Below are 6,101 nucleotides of genomic sequence, written 5' to 3'. Positions count from 1 at the left end.
AGAAGAAATCTTCCCTCACCCCGGTCCCTCCCTCTATCTCTCCCTCCTCCTTTACCCTATCTCCTAATTTCTTTCCATTTTATTTTTCACAAAAATCCTACTGGTTTCGAACCAGGGGCCTCCTGAACACTAGACTGATGTCTTACCCCTAAGCCACCAGCACCACTGAAATTTATTTTCTTTTATCTTCCTCTTAAGCTGCACCTTCGGTTATAATTCCAGAAAAATCAATCAACTTACTTTCTAAATCACAAAACTATACTTGGTCTCGAACCTTCAAACTCTTGTTCACTACGCCGGTGTTTTACCAATACGCCACCGATTCCACAGAAATTTTTGAGCTTTAATCTTCCTCTTATGTTACATATCGCTATATAATTCCATAAAAATCTCATTACAAAAATACTTCTGTTTTCGAACCACGAACCTTACATTTACAACGCCAGTGGCTTACCGCTAGACCACCAGAACATGTATGTCGTAGTTGACTGCGATCGTTCTTATATTATACGACTTGGTTTAAAGCTGCAGAAAAATCGTATTCGTTTATTCACTTTTCAATTTCTATTGCCAAAAGACACCGCGGTCTAAAACCAGGTACCTTCCCAATTCTACGCCAATGTCTTACCCACGTACCACCAGATCTGTACAAATTTGTTACCTTCACCTTCCTCATATAGTACCACTTGCTTCCTACATGCACAAATTTCTTAATTCTTTTTTTTTTTTTCAGAAAAGTGGTCATGTCTTCGAACCACATAACTTCTAAACCATACAATTTACCTCTAGACCACCGGCAACCCTTGATATTACTCAGCTATTTAATAACGACTCTACAAAACAATGTTTTTAAAGAGTTTTGTAATATGTAATGTTAACAAACACACATTACTGCAAGGATGTATTTGTAAATTGTATAAATTCTTCCTGCATTAAAGTTATAATATGTAGAGAAGGTCATCACCCAGGATAGTCATTGTATACAGGGTGTTTCACGACTTTAGGGCATAACTGCAGGAGGTCATTTCCTAGGTCTTTATGATCAAAAAATTTCATATAATCATGTGTCCGATTTTGGACGCTTACGGAGTTATGACCGTTTTAAACTCAGAATAGAAGGTAACGATTACTGACAATAAACCGGCATAATACATGATACATTTAAAGTATAAATGCAAAGTTAACTTCGAGAAATTACCTTTAATTTGAATTGATTGGTGCTTAAAGCTGATTTTCGAAAATGTCACCGCCGGCCGCAACACAGGCTGCCGCTCGGTTGTGAACCGCGCCGGACATCCCCCCCCTCCCGCCTAGGTATGTCTCAAGTGTCGAGATAACGAGAACGCTGTCTGTAGCTGGCTAAAAATAGCGGCCTGCCAGCTGACACGCGGTTCATATGACGGCGTGTATGGGAATGAAAAAACGGTCATAACTCCGTAACCGTCCAAAATCGGACACATGTTTATATGAACATTTTTGATCACAAAGACCCAGGAAATCACCTCCTGCAGTTATGCCCTAAAGTCGTGAAACACCTTGTATATAATATTGCTCAAGGAATACCAGATGCTGTGTAGAGAAGCAAACAACACAAGAAAAAAAAAAAGAGGCACAAGACCAAGTCTGTTGGAAATGAAAACAGGCACCATCCAGAACAAGTGCTACCAAGACAGCACAATGATGTATTGTGTAACCAAGAGTCTGGAGCCCTTCTTTGAGCAGCCAACTAAAAAAAAACAATTTCTCATACTACCAGGAAAAACAGTTCAGCAGCAAACACTGCAGAATGCTCTGTGAATCTTATGTGGCCTGTGTTCAATATGAAGCAGAAATTAATGAAAAAAAACAAACTCTTTGTAGTATACAAATATCAAAATCCTGCATGTTAATACAGAAATCACACAATATGTTCAAGTCAGAGGGAAATATATTTGAAAACTGGAGGACAACTCTTTGACCAGGTAGTTATTATAGGATCGATGGTGTATAACACAAAAATATTGGGTTTTCGGACTTCATACATCGTTCTGGTGTTAAGGTAACTTTGAAAAATACGTTTCGGAAGGTGGACCTATTTCCATCCTCAGATGTAGAAAAGCAACTCTTTCAATTGCTTGTCTTAAAAAATACGAAAATTCGGAAACTTCAACTGTTGCCATCCATCAGATAAGGGATAACACCTCTTCTATTGGACGTCTCAAAAAATACGACAATTCGGAAACTTTGCTTGTTTCCATCCAGCAGATCAGGAAACACCTTTCCTGCCGGATTTCTCAAAAATATCTACCTTCAAGCACTAGACATCGTATTCCGCCAAACACAAAGACCATAAAAACCTGAGACCAGGCTAAGTCCATGAGAGCTAATAAGAAAAATATATATTACAATTTGTTGCAAACGCATACAAGGGTGGAACCACGATAGATACAGCCGTAGAAATTTATGTCACGAAACCAAACTAATACTCAGGTCCATGACCCCACGGCATGGAATAGAAAGGAGAACTAGTAAAAAACTAATAGTGTCTAACTAGCGTCAACAATGAAGTAAATCACGTCTATCTAATTTATAACCAAATAGAAATCAATAACGACTCCACATTGGTGACCCCGATAATGTATGGCGACCGTTGACAGCACAACACCAACCGAGGCCCCTAGAGTGACCGTGTGGCTCCCGCCGTTCTGGGCCGAGCAGCCTGCCGTATGGTTCGCCCAGGCTGAGGCACAGTTTTCATTGGCCAACATCAGAGACGAACAAACCAAATTTTATTACACAATCTCGCAGCTGGACCAACGTTATGCAGCAAGCGCTGCTAATGGCACTACCATCCACACCTACAGATGGCTGCCTCTCAGCCTCAACTTGGGTATCCGCCGGGATTTCACGTGGCATTTTGTAGTGGCCGACGTCACGCATCCCATCATCGGTGTGGACTTCCTGTCCCATTTTGGCCTGTTGGTGGACTGCCAAAACCAGCGTCTCATGGACAGGGTCATGCCGTTATCCGTACTGGCCCAAGCCGCCAGCATGCAGATCTCGAGCATCAAGACCAACACTGGCGGCACACCGGTTGACAGCCTCATCTCCGAATTCCCGGACCTCACTCGCCCAGCTGGACGGCCGTAAGACAACATACAAATCTGTTTGTGAACGCCCGCGAACCATATCTCTAATTCTTTCCGGTTGTGTTCCGTATTGCTTATGTTACATAGAAAATGTCATCCTTCTTTGAATCATGGCATATGCTTCTTCAGTTCATAATAACATAGACTCTCTTTGGCAGAAATTTTGATATTCTCCCTAATAATATCCAAAGTTCAAACCTGTTGCAATTCTCCATGGACGCTGTTGTCCTCTTTAGCCATTTCGGAAGGGTGGCTGGTTCATTGGCGAGACCGACTTATTAGCATGTTATGACTTTTTTTCGTATCTGGACAGAACACTACTGTCTTGTTTTTGTTTACATGCAGTTTGGATGACCGGAAAGGGGACAAGGTCTGTAGTTTTCCGAAAATATGAATTTTGTTTTGTTGACATGGGACTTGTAGTTGTTAAGAGAAATCTCCTAGTGATGTTAAATTAGGTCAGCAAGCAAAGGACAATTTCCGTATAGCAGATGAATTGAGAGGTAAAATTTTACAGAACAGAGAACAGGTTACAGAGCAGATTGTAAAGCTGTCAGAAGAAATGAATACTGTTGAAAGTAATTTTACTAAAGATGAAGAAATCTTTCAAAAATGGCAAGGGAGCGGCTGGAACATGATCTGCATGTGGCAGAACAAGAAATATCTGTGAATGAGCGTAATTTTTACGAGCTGAAGTCGGCTATTAGCAACTTGAAGAGTAAAATACCTGTAAGCCCAACAGATGCTTGCAGCTTAGAAACGTCACAACCAACTGAAAGCAGTTTTACTCCAGCCACTCCCACTTTAAATGCCAGTGACGACGGTACCGTTAGTAATAATGAAAATGATAGTTTGGTATGCTCAGTTACCTTGTGTCCTGTAATGTGTGCACGAATGGAGGTGTGAGTGATCATAATGTACCCAATGTCTGTTCGTCCTCATAGAACCAACAGCTACTTGAGTCAAATCGACTTTCCATTGCCGATAGTGTTCAGAGTGCCTGGCTACAGATCCAGAGGTCCGGGTTCGATTCCCGGCGCTACCAGATTTTCTTCTGAAAAGTAGTTGGTATGGAACGGGGTCTACCCAGCCTCGTGAACATTGAGGAGCTATTTCACGGAAATAGCGGCTCCGGTCTAGAAAAACGAATTCAACTGCCGTGAGGATTCGTTGCGCTGACCACGCGACACCCTCTATCCGCAAAAGTTGGCACTGACTTCGCCGACAAGCGGCGGTCGCTCGGTCGGTATAGTTCACTTGCGGACTAAAATCACCGAGTTCGTTCAATATTTGATGATAATTCCAAGGTGAATGCGATGTTCCATTTGAACCAGTTGGACGAATTTATGAGACTCAGGGGGTCCCTAAATAATTCCAACTAGCTATTGCTTATATCAAGGAGGATGAGATGGGCAGGTCATGAAGCACGAATGGGGGAGACGAATGCGTATAGGATATTGGTGGGAAAGCCAGAAGGAAAGAGACCACAGGGAAGACCAAGGCGTAGGTGGGTAGACAATATTAGAATGGATCTTAGAGAGATAGGATGGGATGTTATGGATTAGATAGATCTGGCTCAGGATAGGGACCAGTGGAGGGCGCTTGTGAACACGGTAATGAACCTTCGGGTTCTATAAAATCCTGGGAAATTCTTGAGTAGCCGCTGATTTGGCGGCTCCTCCAGAAAGGTTCAGCTCCATGATTAAGTAAGTAAGTAAGCTATTGCTTATAAGTCAATTGTATATCCGGTAGGCAAACAGTGGTTAGCCGCTATTTCACACACGCTCACTAATTACGAGGAATTCAAAATTGTCTTTGCTAAAAACTATTGGTCTCAGTCACATTAGAACTTGGTGAAGTGCAGCATCTACCAAGATAAGTACGATCGGCAATCAAATTTATCGATGTCTATTCACTTTATAAAATATGCGGTGCTGGCGTCATATCTTGAGCCGAAACTTAGAGATGGAGAGCTGATAGACGCGTTGAGGTATCACTTCCATCTTTACGCCCAAATGGCTATGTTGGAGGATAATATAAGCACTATTCAGGGAGCGACTGACTTTCTCAAGAGGCTTAAAATGATGGAAGGAAATGACAGTAAAGGGAAGCCGAACCCTTCACACAATAACTTAAATCCCATGCCAAATGGGCGACCTGAGCATGGCCAACGGAATGGTATAGGCCTGACTAGCAAGTCCTGAGACAAGTGTGCCAGGATCACAGAACTAACTACCGAAGGGACAATTATGACAGAAGAAGTAGACATTCCGCACGGCACGATTCTTTTGAAATCGAGAGAGGATCAGGCGATAACTATTCCACTACCAGACTCACTTTCGAACCTGCCGCACCAGACTTCGAGACTAAAACCCGACAAGTGAGCAATAGTGGACAAAGGGAGACTGCTACACAACGCTTTCGGGAAATTCCAATTGAAAGGTGTTGCAGACCAGAAGCCTTTCACACATGAACACGGGAATGTTTTTGGTCCACTTTTTCGGCACGTTTTTGATAGTGATAATCATGCAGATAACTTGTATGTCTCGAAGGATGATCGAGCTTTGAATCCTATAGACGAACTAATTGTATTTTATATTAATGATAATAACCTAGGCGTCTGCGCCCAATAGACATTTCCTTCGGAGAACTAAGAGTTACCGCAGTGTTAGACAGCGGGGTGTCAGGTCAGCATTCTGGCAGAACTTGTGTATGAGAGGTTAGTAGAGACAGGAATGCAGATGTTAACATTGCCACTGGAAAATGTAGCTCTTATCACTGCTTTTGTTATCAGGATGCGGAGGATTAAGTTCCAGGTTTTCTTAGAATTTTGTATTGGAGAAGACAGATTTGAATGTGTGTTTTTAATATCACCTCAGTTGACAGGATCGGAGGCGATTTTAGGTTGTGATTATGCTCGTGAATATGGTGTTAGGATTGGTTTCGCAAAGAAATTCATGCATTACGAAAGGG

This window comes from Cryptotermes secundus, unplaced genomic scaffold, assembly GCF_002891405.2.
Source record: "Cryptotermes secundus unplaced genomic scaffold, Csec_1.0 scaffold384, whole genome shotgun sequence".
Taxonomy (NCBI): domain Eukaryota; kingdom Metazoa; phylum Arthropoda; class Insecta; order Blattodea; family Kalotermitidae; genus Cryptotermes; species Cryptotermes secundus.
The sequence above is the reverse complement of the archived record's forward strand: the minus strand, read 5'-3'. Positions refer to the sequence as shown.